The following is a 22,777-nucleotide window of genomic DNA, read 5'->3' on the forward strand; positions in this document are numbered from 1 at the left end:
GCCAACAACTCCCGAATCCTGACATCGTAATTTCTATCAGCGGGAGATAATTTTTTAGAGAAAAAGGCACAGGGTCTCAGGTTAGTCAAAGTGGTGGGTAATAATTGGCCATACAAATCATGGATGAGTGGGAGGGGATAAGTATTTCTCACTGTGATCTTATTTAATTCCTGAAAATCGAGACATGGGCGTAAACCACCATCTTTTTTTTTACAAAAATGAATTCAGCCGCCACTGGAGAAACAGAGGGAAGGATGTGACCCTTATGTAAGCTTTCAGAGAAATACTCTTTCTTAGCTGTACGCTCTGGGCCAGAGAGGTTGTACAGACGGGCCTTGGGCAATTTAGCACCGGGAATCAGATTGATAGCACAATCAAAACGGTGGTAAGACCTTGGCCTCCTTTTCATAAAAAACATCCTCAAAATCCTTCAGGTACTCCGGAATACTTTCCAGACTTACGGATGACACCAGTACAGAGGTAAGACAACCTTTAACACAATTAGGACCCCATTTAACAATGTCCTGAGATTCCCAGTCAATCACAGGATTGTGTAACTGTAACCAAGGAAATCCCAACACCAGTCCCGCAGGAAGATTGTCCAGAACAAAACATGAAATATGTTCCTGATGCAAGGAACCCACCTTAAGGAGGAACTCCTCCGAGACAAATTTAATAACATTCTTAGCCAACGGTGTTTTGCCAATGGCCACAATATGAATAGGAGTCTCAAGCCTAACTGTCCCTAACTTGCACTTGGTCACCAAGTTAGAGTCAATAAAGTTCATGGATGACCCACAGTCCATGAAAGCAGAAGTGGGCGTGAAGCAATTCCCACAACAAAGTTCCACTTCCAACAATATTTTATGAAATGAGGAAAAAGTTACCTGAGAGTCTGGGTGACCTCCTTGGTAGTCACCCAGACTTAGGCGTTTCCCGACATATTGCTAGTTGGTGGGCAGGAGGGACAGTCTTTTTTCCAATGTCCGGGATTTCCACAGCAGTAACACAATTTTCCTTTGCATCGCCGTCTCCTCTCTTTCTCGCAGAGGTTGATGGCCCCCACCTCCATAGGTTCAGAAGGTGGCATAGAAACAGGAGTAGCAGGAAGCAAATGAACCTCTCGCTGCACTACACCTCTCTCCTGCAGCCTCCGATTCATATGGATATCCTGAGTCATGGCCTCCTCCAAGGAGCTGGGTGGTGGATGGAGAGCCAGAGCATCCTTCAGGTGATCCAACAGTCCTCTCCTGAACTGACACATTAGCCTTGAATCGTTCCAGGACACCTCAGTGGACCATCATCGGAACTCGGAGCAATACCATTCGGCCGAGAGCTTACCCTGAAAGAGACCCATGATAGTGTCCTCTGCCACTCTGACCTGGTCAGGTTCGTCAAAAATAATTCTTAAGGTCTCAAAGAACCTATCAAACAGACATACATTCAGGGGCAGTAGCAGGTAAAGAGATAGCCCACGATTGAGGTCCCTCCCGAAGTAAGGAAATAATTATTCCCACCCGCTGACTCTCCCTGAACATACAGAACTTCTACATTTCTCCAGAGAAGGTATCTGGGAGCCTGACCGTAGGTTCAGGAGAGTGCAGCAAAACATCAACAGTGTCAGAGTGGTTACAGACAGATTGGGAAATAGATCCCTGCAGAGATTTAACCATCTCAGAAAGCTCCTTCGGCAGTTGGTTATGAAACGTGGCCAGAGCCCTATGTTCCACATACAAATCCTGCATTATCTGCTTCAAACTAGACATCTGATCCCCCCAAGGTACGGAGCAGATCCATAGAAAGAGGAGCAGAGAAAAATAAATAGTCTGTTCTGGTCAGTTGTAATGTCACGCTGCTGCACTGCAGGTAATTGCAAGCTCCACTAGGTGGCAAATAGAGTGGAGGGAGGACTGCACACAGCAAGATCAGACCTGCAATGCAGCAGAATAGTCAAAACAAGCTGGTTTGATATAAGACTGTAGTGCAGTACAAAAGGAATAAGCAAACACAGAGTCAATAACAAGCCAAAAGGGTCAGTACCAGTCAGAAGCAGATATGCCAAAGGCAAGAGATAAAACAACAGGTCGGGGTCCAAGCCAAGTCAAAACCAGTGAGTCAATACACGAAAGGGGAACACAGAGTCGGAAAGGGAAGAGGGGATAAAGAGACACGGGTTCAGTAAGCAAGCAGCAGGGCAAATCAGAGCAAACGGTGTCAGCTACACATGTTGTAGGCGAAACTATAACTGACATCATCTGCAGAGCACAGCAGAAATAAATAGCAAACCTGAGACCAGACTGAGGCTGAGAAAGTTAACCCCTGGCATGACCAGACTGGAAAAGGGGGAAGACAGGACTCAAAACCCGGTCTGGATCATGACAGCTCCTCTGTCCTCCACTCATTTCCTGTAGTAATGGCACCTGATTGAACTTGTTATCAGTATAAAAGACACCTGTCCACAACCTCAAACAGTCACACTCCAAACTCCACTATGGTGAAGACTAAAGAGCTGTCAAAGGACACCAGAAACAAAATTGTAGCCCTGCACCAGGCTGGGAAGATTGACTTTGCAATAGGCAAGCAGCTTGGAGTGATGAAATCAATTGTGGGAGCAATAATAAGAAAATGGAAGGCATACAAGACCACTGATAATCTCCCTCGATCTGGGGCTCCACGCAAGATCTTACCCCGTGAGGTCAAAATGATCACAAAAACGGTGAGCAAAAATCCCAGAGCCACACGGGGGGACCTAATGAATGACCTGCATAGGCTACCATCAGTAACACACTGCGCCGCAAGGACTCAGATCCTGTAGTGCCAGACATGTCCCCCTGCTTAGCCCAGTAGATGTCCGGGCCCGTCTGAAGTTTGCTAGAGAACATTTGGATTATCCAGAAGAATATTGGGAGAATGTGATATGGTCTGATGAAACCAAAGTAGAACTGTTTGATAGAAACAAAACTCGTCGTGTTTGGAGGAGACAGAATGCTGAGTTGCATCCAAAGAACATCATACCTATTGTGAAGCATGGGGGTGGCAACATCATGCTTTGGGGCTGTTTCTCTGCAAAGGGACCAGGATGACTGATCCGTGTACCTGAAAGAATGAAAGGGGCCATGTAGCGTGAGATTTTGAGTGCAAACCTCCTTCCATCTGCAAGGGCATTGAAGATGAAACGTGGATGGGTCTTTCAGCAGGATAATGATTCCAAGCACACTGCCAGGGTAACCAAGGAGTGGATTCATAAGAACCATATGAAGGTCCTGGAGTGGCCTAGCCAGTCTCCAGATCTTAACCCCATAGAAAACCTTTGGAGGGAGTTGAAAGTCCGTGTTGCCCAGTGACAGGCCCAAAACATCACTGCTCTAGAGAAGATCTGCATGGAGGAATGGCCAAACGTAACTGCAGCATGCAGGAAGATTACTATCAGGAGGTTGAGAACATCAAGGACAGACTCACACAGAGAGGATATAGCCAATGGCACTTACAAAGAGCTGAAAAAATAGTTGCACAAAGACCGCGCTTTAAATCTAAACAAAATAAAGGCACACGTCCCACAAACCCTATTACTGTGGTCTTTCAGTACAGCAATCAATTCTCTTTGATCAGTAAACTGATCAGAGATAATTTGAATATTCTGAAAGAAGATCCAGATATAGCTGAAATTCTTAAAAGTGGATGTAGAATTGTATCTAGCAAAGCACCCTCCATGGGTTCCAGCCTGTCACCGAGTTCTTTGGATACTCCCCATACCCAGTCTGCTAATTGGCTTAGTACTAAGGGCTTCCATAAATGTGGGGCTACAACTTGCAAAATCTGCAAATTTTCAAAAAAATGTCTTGACTTCACTGATGCTGGCAATCAGAAAACGTACACAATTAAAACTTTCCTGAATTGCAATACAAAGAACGTAGTTTACATCATGGAATGCATCGCATGCCACCTGAAATATGTTGGCAGTACTATACGCCCACTGAAGACGAGAATACGGGAACACATTTATGATGTAGAGAATGTCAACATGAATAGGAATACATCCCAGGTCTCACAACACTTTATTAATCAACATCAATCTAATTTGGAGTCACTTAGAGTCTATGCGATTGAAAAAACGCACAAACCGTTCAGAGGAGGAGACACAGAGGTTATTTTGAGAAATAGAGAAACCTGGTGGATCTTTAAACTCGGGACCAGAACACCACATGGTCTTAACAAAAGGAAGGATATTATGCTCTTTTATTAATCTTTTCCTTTATATATATAATAGTAAAAAAATTCAATTTTGGGTGTTTTTTTTTTTTTTCTCTCGGCAGGTCCTTATTTATAGTCCAAGTATAGATCCTGTCCTCATAATGTGGCTTTTCACTTCTGATCCAGTGATTGAACTTCTTACAGGCGGTCTAACATGACTCGCTTGGCCCCTTGGTCTCCACCTCAGAGCATTTAACTACTAGTCCATTGATATGTCCATTCAGATTCTTTGAACAGAAGAGTCCGCATTGTAACTTATCTACATAATGCTTTGAATTAATTCCCAGCTTTTACTCTATATAATATATAGCGCTAGGTCTTTCGTTTCAATTTTTTTTTTTTTTTTCGGGGGGGGGGGGGGGGGGTTTGTTTTTTTGTTTTGTTTTTTTTTCTTTTTTGTTGCCAGCATAGAATACCAGGTCACAATGTGGACATTGCTTAGGATTAAGCTTGCTCTTATACCTGATGTCAGATTATTTTGACGAAATTCATCATTCTCATATAATTGTGTTAAATTATATTCTGTATTTCTGCAGTAATAATTTTTTCTAATAATTTACAATTGTGTGATCAACATTCTGTATTCCCATCTAGCCATTTTATTTGTTTTTGTGTTTTCTGTCCTGTCTTATATCTTGCTCTGCATGCACTCACATGTGCTTTTGCTTTTTCAACAATTGTAATTATGCTAATCAACTGCAGCACCGGTGTCTTCACCGGATCTTGGTATAAAGGTATGAGACAAATCTTATAACAGATATCATGATTAAGGGTGCTCTGTCACCAGAAACATGTTGATACTGTTTTTATTTCTGTTGTTGCTGATGTTTTTATCCTCCACATATATTATTGAAGTGAATAAAGGAACGACACGTTTTTTTCACTATTTCGTTGAGGTGGATTTTCCTTTTTTCATGGAGGAATGGGCCAACATACCACCAACAGTGTGTGTCAACCTTGTGAAGACTTACAGAAAACGTTTGACCTTTCTCATTGCCAACAAAGGATATATAACAAAATATTGAGATGAGCTTTTGTTAATGACCAAATACTTATTTTCCACCATAATTTGCAAAATAAATTTTGCCAAATCAGACAAGGTGATTTTCTGGATTTGTTTTCTCATTTTGACTCTCCTAGTTGTGGTCTACCTATGATGTCAATTCTAGGCTTCTCTAATCTTTTTAAGTGGAATAACTTGCACAATTGGTGCCTACTTTTTTTTCCTATATATGAGTTTCACTTTTTGTACTGAAGAACTGAAATAAATTAACTTTTTGATGATACTCTAATTTTGTGAGAAGCACCTCTATATGTCCAACCATTGTGCTCTCAGAAGTCAGGTAGCAGCTATAACAACTAAGGTGCTCCTCTCAAAAATTTGCCCTAGAGAAATAACCACAAAACACAAAGTCTAACTATAAATGATATTGCCCACTAGGAGGAGATACTTTCATATATATTATACAGCAGGTTTTCAATTCAATACAACTGTATAAATCTGTATGAGAGAGCACCTCCTAGTGGTGGCAGCAAGCAGCCAGAATGTTATTTCTAGCTATATGCGTGTTTGAAAGAAATATAATGTAAAGATATAGTAGGATGTTAATCAGCACAGATTTTTGCTATAATCTACATTGAAGTGGACCTGACACCAGTGGAAAAGTGGCTGGTTTGGCTCATATTTTATTCCTACTGCTCCTCTGAGTACGCCATGTTTTTGTTGTTTTTTTTCAACTCCACCATACAGTTTCAGAGATATGGGCCCTTTTAATTAGTGTTAATTTTTACAGTCTTTACAAGGGGCATGGATCACAGGATTCCCTGTTTCCAACATCTAGGCTACAGCAATGCCCTGCACATGGGGTAAGTGACATAGCGAACGAGATCTATACTACATTTCTAATTGGAGATGTTTGCTAATATTATTATTATTACACCTACTACATTTGGGATAGGATCTTGGAGATGGGAATACCTCTTTAAATATGATTAGTTATAGTTATACCCTTGACTGACTTGGACCACAGCAGATGGTGAAACAAGAAGAAACTTGTGAAAATCCAGTAAATGGTGGGTAATAGATTGCTGCCAAAGAGCCAACACAGCCAACACTCTTTTTTTTATATAAAATTACAAAAACTGTTTTCTTTTTCACACTCTTTAAAAAGCACATTAGTGAGAAGATCTTCTATCTTGTAAATTCAGAAAAATATTCACAGAAATGAAATCTAATCAGTATTACTTTACAAAGAAAACCCTAAAAACAGCTGGGACTGTGCAGTGTTTTACATGTTTACATGCAGATCCAAACAATCCTTCATCTTCTCCTGTGACTTCATCTGATCCATCCAGGTTTATAAGATCAAAGCACAAGATTAAAACTCTCCTGTGTATATGTAATACAAGAGGCAAGGAAGAAATGCAAACATAAGATGACTTTATACTCCGTGAACTTTGAAGATTCTGACTGCGTGTTCCACTCCTCGCTTTGTTATTTGCTTCCACAGATGTGACTTTTTTTTGTCTTAGAGACTATAAGAATTCTCTTTCGTTCCAACAGTTCATGTGACTATTATATCATAATCAACTGATGTGGGCTCTCCATTTACACGTTTTTTTCGCTTCAAGAATTGCTTTCCCAGTTTGCAACAAAGTTTATTTCACTTGTTTTTCTCCTTAAATGTATGAAAAGTTTTAAAGTTGAAGACTCTATTCAAATAATATTTGAAGGGAAACTCATAAATGTATATTTTTACAGCCAGAGTTCTGCTATATGATTATAAAATGTAACCTTGGGGTAGTCCAGGCTTATTATGAAAGTCTGCAGTCACTTTATGTGACTGAAGACTTGTGAATCTTAACATTGTGTGCAGTGCGCACTCTGAGGATATTCCGGTACCAGCAATATTGTCAAGACTGGGCAGTCATGTGACTGCAAGTATGCGATATGCAAATTCCTAGCATACACCTAGCTACTTTCCGACTTGACATGTGCAGCCTCCCTCAATTCTAGTTGAGTCTAGTCATAATGTGGCCAGAAATATGCATATTGAATACTTGCAGTTACATGACCGCTCAGCCCTGCCACCGGCACTGGAAAATCCTTACAGTGCGCGCTGCGTGCGATGTGGAGAGTCAGAAGTCTGCAGGCACTCTGTGAAAAGCCCAAACAACCCTTTTAAGGGGGTTTGCTGTTCTAAAGTGAAAAGTCTGCAGTGTCTCTATATGATTACAGACTGCTGAGTCATGACAGTGTGTAAAGCACACACTTTCATGATTCCAATGTATGCCCTGACCTATTGGGCGATTACTTGCCTGTACGTATGCGATTTCCATACTTGCAGGCAGGGTCGGACTGGTCTGGCGGGGTATCGGGGAAATCCCCAGTGGGCCCTTGGCTGTGGGAAGGACAGAAGGAAAAGAAGAAGAAAAACAAATGCGGTTTTTAGGGTCGGGGGCCCTTTAAAAGTGCTGGCGGAGTATGTGCAGGGACACGCGCACACAGTGTTCATTACCTAAACCGCAACAGTGCACGTCCCGTTCAACACTGAACAGTGTGCGCCCGCTGTCACCGATGTATGACGTCAGTGTCATGCGCCACATGCGACGTGCGCACACATTCCTCCGCCAGCCTCTGCTATGTTGGCAGTCATTTTTCTATATGCGCGCCGAACCTGCAGAGGAGGAGGATATCGTACGGCGCTGGGAGCGCAGGAAGGTAAGAGGAATTTTTTTTTCTTGTTCTCTCTCTATTTCTCTCAATCTCTCTCTCTATCTCCAAGGGGCCAGGATGGAGACACATGGGGGGACCAGGATGGAGACACATGGGGGGGCCAGGATGGAGACACATGGGGGGGCCAGGGTGGAGACACATGGGGGAACCAGGTTGGAGACACATGGAGGGACCAGGATGGAGACACATCATGGGGGACAAGGATGGAGACACATGGGGGGACCAGGATGGAGACACTTGGGGGGACCAGGATGGAGACACTTGGGGGGAGACCAGGATGGAGACACATGGGAGACCAGGATGGAGACACATGGGGAACCTGGATGGAGACACGTGGGGGAACCTGGATGGAGACACGTGGGGGGACCAGGATGGAGACACATGGGGGGAACCAGGTTGGAGACACATGGGGGAACCAGGTTGGAGACACATGGGAGGACCAGGATGGAGACACATCATGGGGGAACCAGGATGGAGACACATGGGGGGCCAGGATGGATACCCGGGGGTCCAGGAAAAGCGGTCAGGATGGATATATATGAGGGGTCCAGGATGCATATATGGGGGCCAGGATGGATATATGGGGGAGGCAGGACAAGGGACCAGGATGGATACATGGGGGGCCAAGATGGATATATGGGGGCCAGGATGCATATACTGTATATGGAGGGCCAGGATGGATTTATGGGGGGATGGGACAAGGGACCAAGATGCATATATTGTATATTGGGGGCCAGGATGCATATATATGGTGGGTCAGGATGCATATATGGGGGATCCAGGATGCATATATGGGGGGCCAAATGCATTTATGGGGGGCAGGATGGATATATATGGGGATGGTGATCACTGTATTACCTGTACACTGACACTATATACAGAGCTCCTGTGTATAATGTCACTGGTGCTCACTGTATTACTGGTACACTGACACTATATAGAGCTCCTGTGTATAATGTCACTGGTGATCACTGTATTACCTGTGCAATCTACACTATATACAGATCTCCTGTGTATAGTGTCACTGGTGATCACTGTATTACCTGTACACTGACACTATATACAGAGCTCCTGTGTATAATGTCACTGGTGCTCACTGTAGTACCGGTACACTGACTTTAAATTCAGAGCTCCTGTGTATAAAGTCACTGTTGATCACTGTATTACCTGTACACTGACACTATATACAGAGCTCCTGTGTATAATGTCACCAGTGATCACTGTATTACCTGTACGCTGACACTATAAACAGAGCTCCTGTGTATAATGTCACTGGTGCTCACTGTATTACCTGTACACTGACACTATATACAGAGCTCCTGTGTATAATGTCACTGGTGCTCACTGTATTATCTGTACACTGACACTATACACAGAGCTCCTGTGTATAATATCACTGGTGATCACTGTATTACTTGTACACTCTACACTATATACAGAGCTCCTGTGTATAATATCACTGGTGATTGCTGTATTACCTATACACTGACTATATACAGAGCTCCTGTGTATAAAGTCACTGGTGATCACTGTATTACCTGTAAACTGACACTATATACAGAGCTCCGGTGTATAAAGTCACCGGTGATCACTGTATTACCTGTACACTGACACTATATATTGAGATCCTATATATAATGTCACTGGTGGTAATAACAGTGTTAGTATTGTGGTTTGTATTCATGATCAGTATTGTAGTATTCAGTCACTATGTGGTGGTAATTTGTGATCTGGTCATGGCGTGACAGTATTTTTCCTTGTATGTGGTATTATTTCATACAAGCTGGTAATATGTCATATTATTCATTCATTATATGCTCTGATAATGGTATGGCGTATTTGTTCCTTGTATGTGATATTATTTAGTCACTGTGTGGTGGTAATATGTGGTCTGGTCATGGTGTGGCATATTTGTTCCTTGTATGTGATATTATTTGGTCACTATGTGGTGCTAATGTGTGATCTGGTCATGGTGTGGCTGTATTTGTTCCTTGTATGTGGCATTCGGTCACTGTGTGGTGGTAATATGTGGTCTGGTCATGGTGTGGCGTATTTGTTCCTTAGCAAAAAAGGAAGCTATTGCTACTGAGTGGTATCCAGCCACTTGTTCCTGGCACCTGTGTTCATTTGGATTCTGGTAAGGCACCACTAATCCCTTTCCCTGTATGATGTGGTATTTGATCCTTGTATGTGGTATTATTCAGTCATTATGTGGTGCTAATGAGTGATCTGGTCATGGTGTGGCTGCATTTGTCCCTTGCATGTGGTATTATTTGGTCACTATGTGGTCTAGTCATGGTGTGGTTGTATTTCTTCCCTGTATGTGGTAGTATTGGTCATGGTATAGGGGATTGTGTTGCGTATGTCGGTCATTTGTTCTCTCTGATATTAATTAGGAGAATATTCTTTATTTCCATTACAGATTAAATACTTTGTACACAGTGGCAGAGACGCACTTAGAGGGGGTTTCCTGTGAAAAAATGTAATCACCTCTCCACAGGATAAGCGATAATGTATTGAATGGTGGGGGCTGACCTATTCAGCAAAATGTGGAACTTTTATCCCAATTAAACTGGAGTGGCATGTACAACTCAATCACTGATCCATTCAATCCCTCAGTGGCTGCACTTGTTTTTTTCTGGAAGCCCCAAAGAGAATGAATGGAGCTGCGGTCAGACATCCCACCTGACGCTCCATTTTAAAATGGGGATAAGTGTCATATCAACAATTAAAACTTCCTCATTCTTCCGATCAGTGCAGTTTCTAATGGTCGGACCTAAGTAATCATCTATCCTGTGGAGCCCATGGATCAGTTATAACTTGTTTTAACCAAAGAACCCCATTAATGTAAACTACCGTAATTATACATCCCACTTATGGCGGCACACAGTAGATGTGCAGGAGCCGCCGGCATTTTACAGTCGATGTTCCACTATAATCAGGATAACTACTGACAGATATTTGCATATAGCTGTAGGGTGGGCCCCCAGAGTCCATTCCCTTGGTGGGCCCCAGACACCCCAGTCCGACCCTGCTTGCAGGCATGCCGACTAATCATATCCAGCTTTTCTCAATTCTTTTCTATTAAAAGAAGCTGGATGAGACAAGTCGTAAGTATACAAATCCTCCATTCTGTCGATTGGTGTGGGTCGCAGTGGTCACCGATGTACAAGTTATCACTAGACGTTAGTGAATCGGCCGATATATTATTTTAGGACGTGGGTCCTGTTTCATCTAGATAACGCGCATTCCATAGTTCACAATAGCTTCACTATTAAATTGTCTAAGATGAGTAAGTGATCCAAGAATTTTTTACTCCCTATTTGTATAGAAAGACATTCGCCATAAATTTTAGACATTTGGCATCTGCCTCCGGCTTTTATGTCCTCTGCTGGATCAGTATGCATAAGATAATGTCAGCAGAAAATTAAATTACCTATTGTTTAAATCAGCTTGCTATGTTAAACATTACAGATGAGTGAAACTGCCGAAAGTCAAATTTTTCAGATTTGTTCGACGTTGGCCTAGAAATTCTATTTCCATCAACTTTAATTGAACAAATTGAATGTGCCATATTATTCTTTGGGGATTCTGTAGACCTCAGAGCATAATAAACACAGTGTAAGAAAAAATGCTCATCTCTCCCCATTCCTCTCCTGTCACTTCCTCCAGTCCAGTCTTCTCTTCCGGCATCTTTGTCGCCTCCAGAGCTTACTAGGTGACATGCGATGTCATAACATTGCATCATCCTATGATGTCATGATGTTGCACGGCCTAGTCAATGACAGAGGCAATAATGATGCCTGAAGAGAAGACTGGACCAGAGGGAACAACAGGTGAGGGCCAAGAAGAAGTGTGTAATATATATTTATTTGTTTCCCCCTTCATGTAACCAGTAAAATGGTGGTTGGATTTGTGCAAAGTGAATCACAAAATATCTGGATTCTGTCAAATCTTAATTTTATGTGGAATTTGAGGCAAATGCGATTCACCTCGAATTGATTAACATCTTTATTAAACATAAATAGCAGAATTTCTGTTTTTTTTTTTAAATAATATGTATAAAAACCTGAGCTTTAGTAGTTTTCCTACTGGCCACTAAACCTGTTATAAGGCTTATTTGTCTTGTTCTGTAGTGATCACTTTTCAGTGGTCATCTCCTCGGCAAAGACAGGATTGCAATGAAAGCTATCCCCTAGATATAGAAAACACAGGACTACTCAATTCATAATAGCTGATGGTCACAGGTCACCCACCACTTGCCTCTATGCACATTGACCTCTGCACAGATCACAGAGCATGCATAGAGAGGTCTCACATAGAAGTCGATAAAAATTAAAAAATTTGCAGTTGTGATTAGTCGATGTTTTTAAATATGTTTCACCACAATTACCCATTTGCTATGACTAGGTTCTGTTTTGGCTTGAAAATCATCTGATTTAGAACATTTTTAGCATGAAAAAATAATGGAGTTATGAATCGTATTAATTAAGTACTGGATTATCATCGAAAATTGATGGGAACTTAATACACTATGGTCCTGATGAAGCTATGGCAAATTGCAAGTTGGGGCACAGCATTTACGTAGATTATTTTTGATGGAACAAACATACTGTAAATACAGTGGGTACGGAAAGTATTCAGACCCCTTTAAATTATTCACTCTTTGTTTCATTGCAGCCATTTGGTAAATTCAAAAAAGTTCTTCTTTAATAAATTTGCAAAAATTCCTACATTTCTGTTTTTTTTCAGTCAAGATGGGGTGCAGAGTGTACATTAATGAGAAAAAAATGTACTTTTTTGAATTTAGCAAATGGCTGCAATGAAACAAAGAGTGAAAAATTTAAAGGGGTCTGAATACTTTCCGTACCCACTGTATATATTTTTTAATTTTACATCGTGCTCCTGTTTGTTTTTAGGAGGATATTATAATTGCTAATTGACCTTAGTCTCAGTGAATAATGCCTGACAGGGCACTGTGACGCTGATGGGAGTGGGTATGGTATGCAAATTATTCTGGAGGCAGAGTTTTCTTCAAGGCACCACACGCCCCAGAGCCTGGAAGAACTTATTACCATAACAGGATAAAAGATGATTTCTGCACATCAAGACCACAGATATGAGGCATACAGGTATGATTTATTTTAACCATTTTATTACCTGTATGCCCAAACTAACAGGTAAAAAACATCCCAGGGGATGACAGATTCCCTTTAAACAGGCTACCAGTCACCTAATGAACCAGCAAGTTGCTTGATTGTTAGGTGATATGATCTTTTGCTTTGCACAAAAGATAATCATTCTTGGAAGCACATTGTCCTGTGTAAACAGGACATGTGCTGCCGAGAGCAATGGCAGCTGATGAATGTTTTACTACAGAGTGTGCACCTGAAGCGAGTCCCTCTTTTTAACTGGCTATTAAGTGACTGCTGACTGACAAACATGTTGCCGGTCAGTGGTCACTTATTGCTGTGAATAGAGAGGGAATGATAGGGAATTTTTAATTGAGGCATATTGGAAAAGTGATTGGATTATTACATGAAATAGACATTTAGTATGAATGCTGCCTTTAGTTTTGGACCATCTCTTTAAGGCTTTGCCCACGTCACATTAGAGCCCCTTGGTTAGCATGTAAGGCTGGTTTCACATTTGCGGTTTTGTCCGCAGCATTTCAGACACATACATCCGCATGTGTCTTGATTTCATATTTTTTACAATGTGGACGCAGGTACATGCGTTTGCATGCGTTCGCCTGCGTTTGCTTACACATGCATCTATTCATGGTGTGCGGCGGGGCGCTGCTAACGCACCATGTTGCAATTTTTGATGCGGCAAATTTCCGTCAAATATGCACAGGAATGCGCATGCGGATGAGTGTGTTAAAAAAAAAACGCATTACTGTCTATGGGAACTCATGCGTACGCATGTCTTTGTGTATGCATGCGTTCGATGCGATGCGTACTTCGGACTGCACATGTCCAGGAACTGATTTAGACCCGTCCATTGAGACACGCCCTCCTGGAAATATTGAACGCATGCGCATAAAAAGCGCAAACGCATGTAAAAACGCATTCAAACGCTGCGATTTTTCCCGTCATGCGTAAGCTGATATGGATAAAAAAGGCTGCGTTAGCATGCATTTTTACATGCGGTTGCGGACAAGACGCTGCAGACTCAACCGCATATGTGAAACTAGCCTAAGACAGAAAAAACAGCACCTGGTGTATATTGAATATGTATCCATAGGGCTCCTTGCATCCATCCAAAAGCAAAAGAGGCTTTATTTTTAAGCCTCGTTCAGACATTTGTGTTCTATCCGTGTTTTTCATGAACGACCCTTATCCATAGTCTACAGATCTGTTCATCTGTCCGTGTTTTTTCAGAGAGCGTGTGTCCTTGCAAAACTAACGCAGATGTCCACAGCATAGATGAAAAGTGGCAATATAAGTCTATGGGTTCGTGAAAAACACGTACAGCATCTGGATGGCATCAGTGTACCATAAGTGTGCTGTATGTATTTAACATTAGGAAGCTTTGTAATTTTATTTTTTTAGTTATCCATATGTGAAAAATAACTGATGGCACACTGACCAAACACTGATGACACATGGATCCAATACACTGATGACACCATTTTTTTGAGTACATGAAAAACAGTGACGTCTGAATGAGTCCTTACTGTATAAACAAATGTAGTCTGCAACTCTTTAATATGAAGGGGCATCCTGCAACAAAGAAAAAAACATTCTATATGATACAGGTTTCATTTAATTTGAGAGTTTATGGGTGACATATGGGTGGTCACTAAATACAGTTCATGTTGTAGTTTATCGTCAGAGGTTTGCATCAGACAATACTCCCTACATATATGTCTGACAATAGACTGTAGCAAGCAAGGTGAGCTTTTGCACAGGGTCATCATCACATATTGCACTGTTCAGATTGTCATCTAGCCATATTAGTCCAACATGTGTACATTAAAAATCATGTGTGTTCGTAGAAATCCATCAGCGAATAATTCTATACACTTTCGTCTTTCAAATGAACTGTTCTCAAAACCTAAACGTGTCTGCTCCATTGTGACAATACCCTAATTTCCCCCTATTGTGATGTCAGACTCACAAGGTCCAAGAAGCTAAATTATGGATATTTTATTTCCAGCTTCCTCATTTTGATAGACCATTGATCACAAGTGGTTATTTTATGCTTTTTACTTTGATTATTATTTACTGTAACTTCATAATCTATGGAAAGACCACAATGACTACTTGTAACAATGCTAAGAGTCAATACCCCATGAAAGGGTTGGGGGAAAGGATACTGTCGCTGAGTGCAGTCACAACTGAAGTTTAGACTTTTTTCAGCCATCTGTTTTTCGCGTATGCTTTCTATCTATGGTTTTCACAGATTGAATACATACACAGTAAAGTCTGTAGCGTGATTCACATTTCTTTGATTTTTTTGAGGGCCATGTGTCCACAAACACATGGTGCACACACGACCATTTTTTTAATCAACGTGATGGATGAAAATGACCCATATAATTATGTGGTGCCCCAGGGTCCTGGTCGTCACAGTAGCATTGCTTTCCTCACGGGGAGAGTGATGTTACGTTTGGAGGCAAGAAAGGATAACTGTCACCAGGTAAACACAAGCATGCAACATGTTCACACTTCAGGCCACCAGGGGGAGCTTTTGATCCTATTTACTAGGTGACTCCCCATATATATATGGTAGTTTGGAGGGAAAGTTATGGAGTTAGTGCCAGGAAGCAGACTGGAGCAGTCTAAGGCAGAAGAAGGTGTACGGAGCTGTGTAGCCACAGCGCTGCAGCTCCTGGGAAGAGATTATACGAAAGCCGAATATATTGCAGTGAGCGTGTAGGAGAGAGAAGCACAGGCAAGGAGACCAGTGGGAGACCAGCCACGAGCAGGCTGCCTCCTTCTGAGGTGCAGACACCGGTAGCTGGAACACCGAGGTTGTGGGGGACTCCACGACTTACATCAGAGACCGGCAGGACAGCTGAACTGCAAGTTACCTGTCCGTCACACACACCTGAGACTCAGTAACACATAGAGCCCGGGGCATGCTAGAGTCCCTGTAAAAAGGCTCGAGTTACCTGTCATGCAGGTATTGTCCTATCCTATATGGGGGACAGAGACGATCTGTGAGGACCTTATCTGAAGCCATAGGCATTAAGGAACTACAACACCACCGCGCTAGAGGAAGGCTTTAATCTTCACCTGGATAAGGGGACTCCCAACTTGTCTCCAAGCCAGCCGGACCCTGCCTACCGTGTCATCTGGTGCCCTGGACTGTGGCTGCCTGAAGTCTCAGTAAACAAGGTAAAGAGACTGCAAACCTGTGTCCTCATTCATTACTGCACCTTCCACCATCTTCCATCTACACACCGGGAGCCCTGGGGATATACTTCACCTGTGGCAAGGTATATCATCTAGCTGCCATAACATCACCCCAGAGGACCCCTTAAAGCAGCATCGGTCCCCACTGACCGAATACCACAGATGGCGTCATGAACATAAACTCTATTCACCAAATTTTCTTTAAAGACTTTCCCCCTTTTACATGGGCACCCAGGGCCACGGTCGCCACCGTGACATCCCCCTGTGAACACCAGGACCCGGTACCGAGTACCCCACGGCCCTGGCGGGCGACTCAATTATATCTATGGATCCGTGAAAATCTCAACAGCACAGACAACATCAGTGTGCAGTCCGTGTTCTATCTGTAATTAGCACTGCAGAGAATATAAGATTTGTAATTTACTTATGTATTCAGGAAAACACTGATGATAAAAACTGACACACGGACCAAACGCTGGTGGTAAAAACTGACACTGACCAAACCCTGATGGCAAAAACTGACACTGACCAAACACTGATAAAACTCAAATCCAAAACACTGATGGCACTCATACCATTTTTTGCATATGTGAAAAACACTGGGGTAAGGAGAAGGTAAGTAATCTTTGGGTTAAGTAAAAGGTTTTAAATACATTTTGATTTAATTATTTTCATGAATGAGCTGCAAACGTTGAGTGGCGCCATTAATAATAATAGCTGGATATACCAGTGATATAAGAGGCAACTGTTGTTTGGAATCTCATGAGTTAAATTACCATCCATGATCCTCCATACATTAAAATAATGCCCTGAGCTTTTTTCTATTTTCAGCCAATACTTTGATTGATTGCTTCATTGTACCAAATATTCAAGTATCAACACGACAAACAATTCACATGTATTAGAAAATCTGTGATTCTGCCATAATCTCTCATTTGTCATATACCCAACTGCAGGGCTGCCAGTCAAACAAGAAAACTCAAGTCGATTATCTGCACATAAAATTCTCGTTTTGAATATTATATGGTGCATGGTGAAAATGTTTACAATTTTGGGTTGTTTGGGATTTTTTTATTTAGTTTTTCCCTTATACGATGAAACTAAGGTTGTCATCTCTGCACAATAATTAATAAAAGGTAAAAAAAAATTCTGAAAATGCCCTGAAACACATGACAGTCACATGACTTGCAAACCTCCAAACTTCTTTAACTGGGAACGAAACTTTAAGAGGCAATAAAACTGCTTCCTCTTCATATAAGTCAGCTGATAAATTCTCTTACCATTACATCATCTCGGTTCTCTTTTACTTTTGTACGCTGGGAATTTACTACAAGATTATACAGTATAAGACCCAGGCAGCCATTATATAGTGACGGATCATTAACTGCGTAGTATTCCATATTGCTTGAAACAACCGTGCTAGGCATTCATCAAAGGTGTGAATACACACTATGCCATATATAATTCTGTGCTTTGCAGAACACAGAGTTTGGTTCATTTCCTATTTAAAGTGGATTGTAAAAATTGTGAAATTTCCATAGAAAGTTTTCTAAGAATACTTCTAAGAACTACTTCTTTCAAATATTATTAAACACTAGTGATGAGCGAATATACTCGTTACTCTAGATTTCCCGAGCATGCTTGGTGGTCCTCCGAGTATTTTTTAGTGCTCGGAGACTTAGTTTTTGTTGCCGCAGCTGAATGATTTACATCTGTTAGCCAGCATAAGTACATGTGGGGGTTGCCTGGTTGCTAGGGAATCCCCACATGTACTTATGCTGGCTAACAGATGTAAATCATTCATCTGCGACAAGAAAAACTAAATCTCCGAGCACTAAAAAATACTCGGAGGACACCCGAGCATGCTCGAAAAATCTCGAGTAACGAGTATATTCGCTCATCACTATTAAACATATTTCTCCCATTACTACAGGAGAACACATTACATGTAAAGTTATGGGGCTCTCAGCATGATTGGCTGTACCATTTGGATTCAGCCTTAACATCCACTGAAGTGCAATGCCTGTGAAAAAGGCTATATCCGCATTCAGGCTATGTGCCCACATTGCAGAAATGCTGCGGAAATGTCCGCAGCATTTCTGCAACTCCCTGCCACGGGTAAAACGCATGTGGAATTCACATGCGTTTTCCTGCAAAACACAAGCGTTTTTAACTTGCAGAATGCTTGCGCTTTTCCAAGCGATTTGAAGAATCGCTTGGAAAAGTCATTGACAGGTTAGTTACACTTGTCAAGCATAGTGCTTGACAAGTTTGACCAACTTTTTACTATTGATTCTGCCCCGGGTACCATCTGCACATGAAGCGCTCAATTTACGCATTTCAATGCAATCCTATGGCTGCGGAATCACCGCAATTCCGCAGAAGTAATGAACATGTTGCGGATTTTACCGCTATGCGATTCCGCTGCAGGAAAATCCGCAACATGGGTACAGCAACATACATCCCATAAGATTGCATGGGACTGCGGAATCCCATAGGATTGCATGGAACTGCAGAATCCCATAGGATTGCATGGAACTGCGGAATCCCATAGGATTGCATGGGAATGCGGTTTTTAAGCGTTTTTATGCGTTTCCGCTGTGGCAAAAAAAGTATAAAAACCGCAACGTGGGCACACAGCCTTAGACATCTATTTTAGTGGGGCAGAGTATGAGAAAAAAGGACAGCTTTTCATCAGTGTACTAGATCCAATTTTAAACCATTTAGCTTCAGGGTGGGGAACCTTTTTCATGCAAAGGGCCATTTCGATATTTATACCATAATTTGGGGGCCTTACAAAATTATCAATGTTATTATGCTAAATTTGGTCAGACATTTAATTATCTCACCCATAATGGCTGGAGCTGCTTCACTTTGGTGGGGTGTGTGATGTTAGGTGGTATTGTTTGTGTTGCTACTCACAACTGCTCTTCAGGTTTGCATCGGTGTGGAGTGCAGTTGACTATTTGTAATAAGTTTTGTAATGAACTAGTGAGAGTGGTAAGTTGCTCTGAACAGAGATATATATTACACTGCATGTCGCTTCAAAGTGGAAAATTCATGACTACTCATGTTACATGTATAGAACTCAAGTAGTGGGAGGTCTGCAGTATATACATCACATAGGAGACACTGAGACTGCTATATACATCACATAGGATACACAGGTACTGCTGTGTACAATACATAGGAGTCATTGGGACTGGTACATACAAATCTCATAGGAGACACTGGGACTGGTATATTTACATCACATAGGAGAAACTGGGACTCTTGTATGCATTCCATTGGAGACAGTGGGGCTGATGGAATATTACATAGGACAAAGAGGGACTGGTGCATACAATTATATAGGAGACAGTGAGGATGATGCATGCATCACATAGGAGACAATGGGGATGGTGCATACATTCCATAGGAAACAGTGGGACTGCTGTATATACATCACATAGGAGACATTGTGGTTGATGCATACATCACATAGGAGACAGTGCGGCTGGTGCATACATTACATAAGAGACAGTGGGACAGGTGCTTACATTATATAGAAGACAGTGAGTCTGGTGCATGCATTACATAAGCAACATTGGAGCAGATGTACATACATCATATAGGATGCACTAGCTGGTGTATATGCTACAATGGAGACAGTGGGGCAGGTGTATGTATATGAAATAGAAGATAGTGGGGCTGATGTATATACATTACATATGAGACAGTGGGGATGGTGCATACATTACATAGGAGACAGTGGAGCTGGTGCATACATTACATAGGAGACTGTGGGGCCGGTGCATACATTACATAGAAGACTGTGGGGCCGGTGCATACATCACAAAAGAGACACTGCGATTGCTGGCTTTATCATCAGAGGGTCGATATTTGCATACTTTGTGTGGTAATATCTTAGGAATGCTTCAACATATAGCACAGGAAAGATATATATCTTGGTACCGTGTTAGCCAGTAGATAGAAAAAATCTCAATTCTAAACATTTTTCAACATATACAGGTCCTTCTCAAAAAATTAGCATATAGTGTTAAATTTCATTATTTACCATAATGTAATGATTACAATTAAACTTTCATATATTATAGATTCATTATCCACCAACTGAAATTTGTCAGGTCTTTTATTGTTTTAATATTGATGATTTTGGCATACAACTCCTGATAACCCAAAAAAACTGTCTCAATAAATTAGCATATTTCAACCGTCCAATCAAATAAAAGTGTTTTTTAATAACAAACAAAAAAACCATCAAATAATAATGTTCAGTTATGCACTCAATACTTGGTCGGGAATCCTTTGGCAGAAATGACTGCTTCAATGCGGCGTGGCATGGAGGCAATCAGCCTGTGACACTGCTGAGATGTTATGGAGGCCCAGGATGCTTCAATAGCGGCCTTAAGCTCATCCAGTGTTGGGTCTTGCGTCTCTCAACTTTCTCTTCACAATATCCCACAGATTCTCTATGGGGTTCAGGTCAGGAGAGTTGGCTGGCCAATTGAGCACAGTAATACCATGGTCAGTAAACCATTTACCAGTGGTTTTGGCACTGTGAGCAGGTGCCAGGAAGCATGAAGTGCTCCAAAATCTCCTGATAGCTAGCTGCATTGACCCTGCCCTTGATGAAACACAGTGGACCAACACCAGCAGCTGACATGGCACCCCACACCATCACTGACTGGGTACTTGACACTGGACTTCAGGCATTTTGGCATTTCCTTCTCCCCAGTCTTCCTCCAGACTCTGGCACCTTGATTTCCGAATGACATGCAAAATTTGCTTTCATCAGAAAAAAGTACTTGGGACCACTTAGCAACAGTCCAGTGCTGCTTCTCTGTAGCCCAGGTCAGGCGCTTCTGCCGCTGTTTATGGTTCAAAAGTGGCTTTACCTGGGGAATGCGGCACCTGTAGCCCATTTCCTGCACACGCCTGTGCACGGTGCCTCTGGATGTTTCCACACCAGACTCAGTCCACTGCTTCCTCAGGTTCCCCAAGGTCTGGAATCGGTCCTTCTCCACAATCTTCCTCAGGGTCCGGTCACCTCTTCTCGTTGTACAGCGTTTTCTGCCACATTGTTTCCTTCCAACAGACTTACCATTGAGGTGCCTTGATACAGCACTCTGGGAACAGCCTATTTGTTGAGAAATTTCTTTCTGGGTCTTACCCTCTTGCTTGAGGGTGTCAATGATGGCCTTCTTGACATCTGTCAGGTCGCTAGTCTTACCCATGATGGGGGTTTTGAGTAATGAACCAGGCAGGGAGTTTTTAAAAGCCTCAGGTATCTTTTGCATGTGTTTAGAGTTAATTAGTTGATTCAGAAGATTAGGGTAATAGGTCGTTTAGAGAACCTTTTCTTGATATGCTAATTTATTGAGACAGGTTTTTTGGGTTATCAGGAGTTGTAGGCCAAAATCATCAGTATTAAAACAATAAAAGACCTGACAAATTTCAGTTGGTGGATAATGAATCTATAATATATGAAAGTTTAATTGTAATCATTACATTATGGTAAATAATGAAATTTAACACTATATGCTAATTTTTTGAGAAGGACCTGTAGTAGTGATTCTAACTTTTTTGTGGTATATTGTACTTTATAATAGCGGGAACTTAAAGTCAATATGTTTTTTTTTTTATCAAAGTATCTGAAATTTGAAGAAAATGTACAAAAATTAGGAATTGTCAAGCTCTGAATCTTCAAACAAGCTAGTCATAACAGAGAAAATAGTTCATAAATAATATTTCCCATACATCTACTTTACATCAGCATCAGCATTTCAAACTTCTTTTGTTAGGATGTTAGAAAGGTTCAGGTTTAGCAGCAAAATTTCATTTTCTTCAAGGAAATTTATAAATCCTATTTTTTTATGGCCCAATTCCGTTTTGAATTTATTTTTAGAGGCTTATATATTGGAAAAACCCCTTAAGTGATGTCATTTTAAAAACTGCACCCCTTAAATGAATTTAACTCTGCTGTCAGGAAATGTGTTAACCCTTCAGGTGAAACACTGGAATTAAAGGGAACTTGTCACCCCTCCAGGGCGTTTTTAAGTAAAAGAGCCACCTTCAGCAGCACTAAGATTGCATTCTGTGAAGGTGGCTCTTATGTTTCTGATCCCTAGTAACACTGAAATATTCACTTTTATAAATTGTGCCAAATACCTGTATTGAGTCCCAGAGGTATGGTGTCTCCCCCTGTTTCATCCACCTCCCAGCCGTCCATCATCCCCCTGAAACAGGGGGAGACACCATACCTCTGGGACTCAATACAGGTATTTGGCAAAATTTATAAAAGTCAATATTTCAGTGTTACTAGGGATCAGAAACATAAGAGCCACCGTCACAGAATGCAGCCTTAGTGCTGCTGAAGGTGGCTCTTTTACTTAAAAACGCCCTGGAGGGGTGACAAGTTCCCTTT

The sequence above is a fragment of the Ranitomeya variabilis genome, chromosome 5 (genome assembly GCF_051348905.1).
Source record: "Ranitomeya variabilis isolate aRanVar5 chromosome 5, aRanVar5.hap1, whole genome shotgun sequence".
NCBI lineage: Eukaryota > Metazoa > Chordata > Amphibia > Anura > Dendrobatidae > Ranitomeya > Ranitomeya variabilis.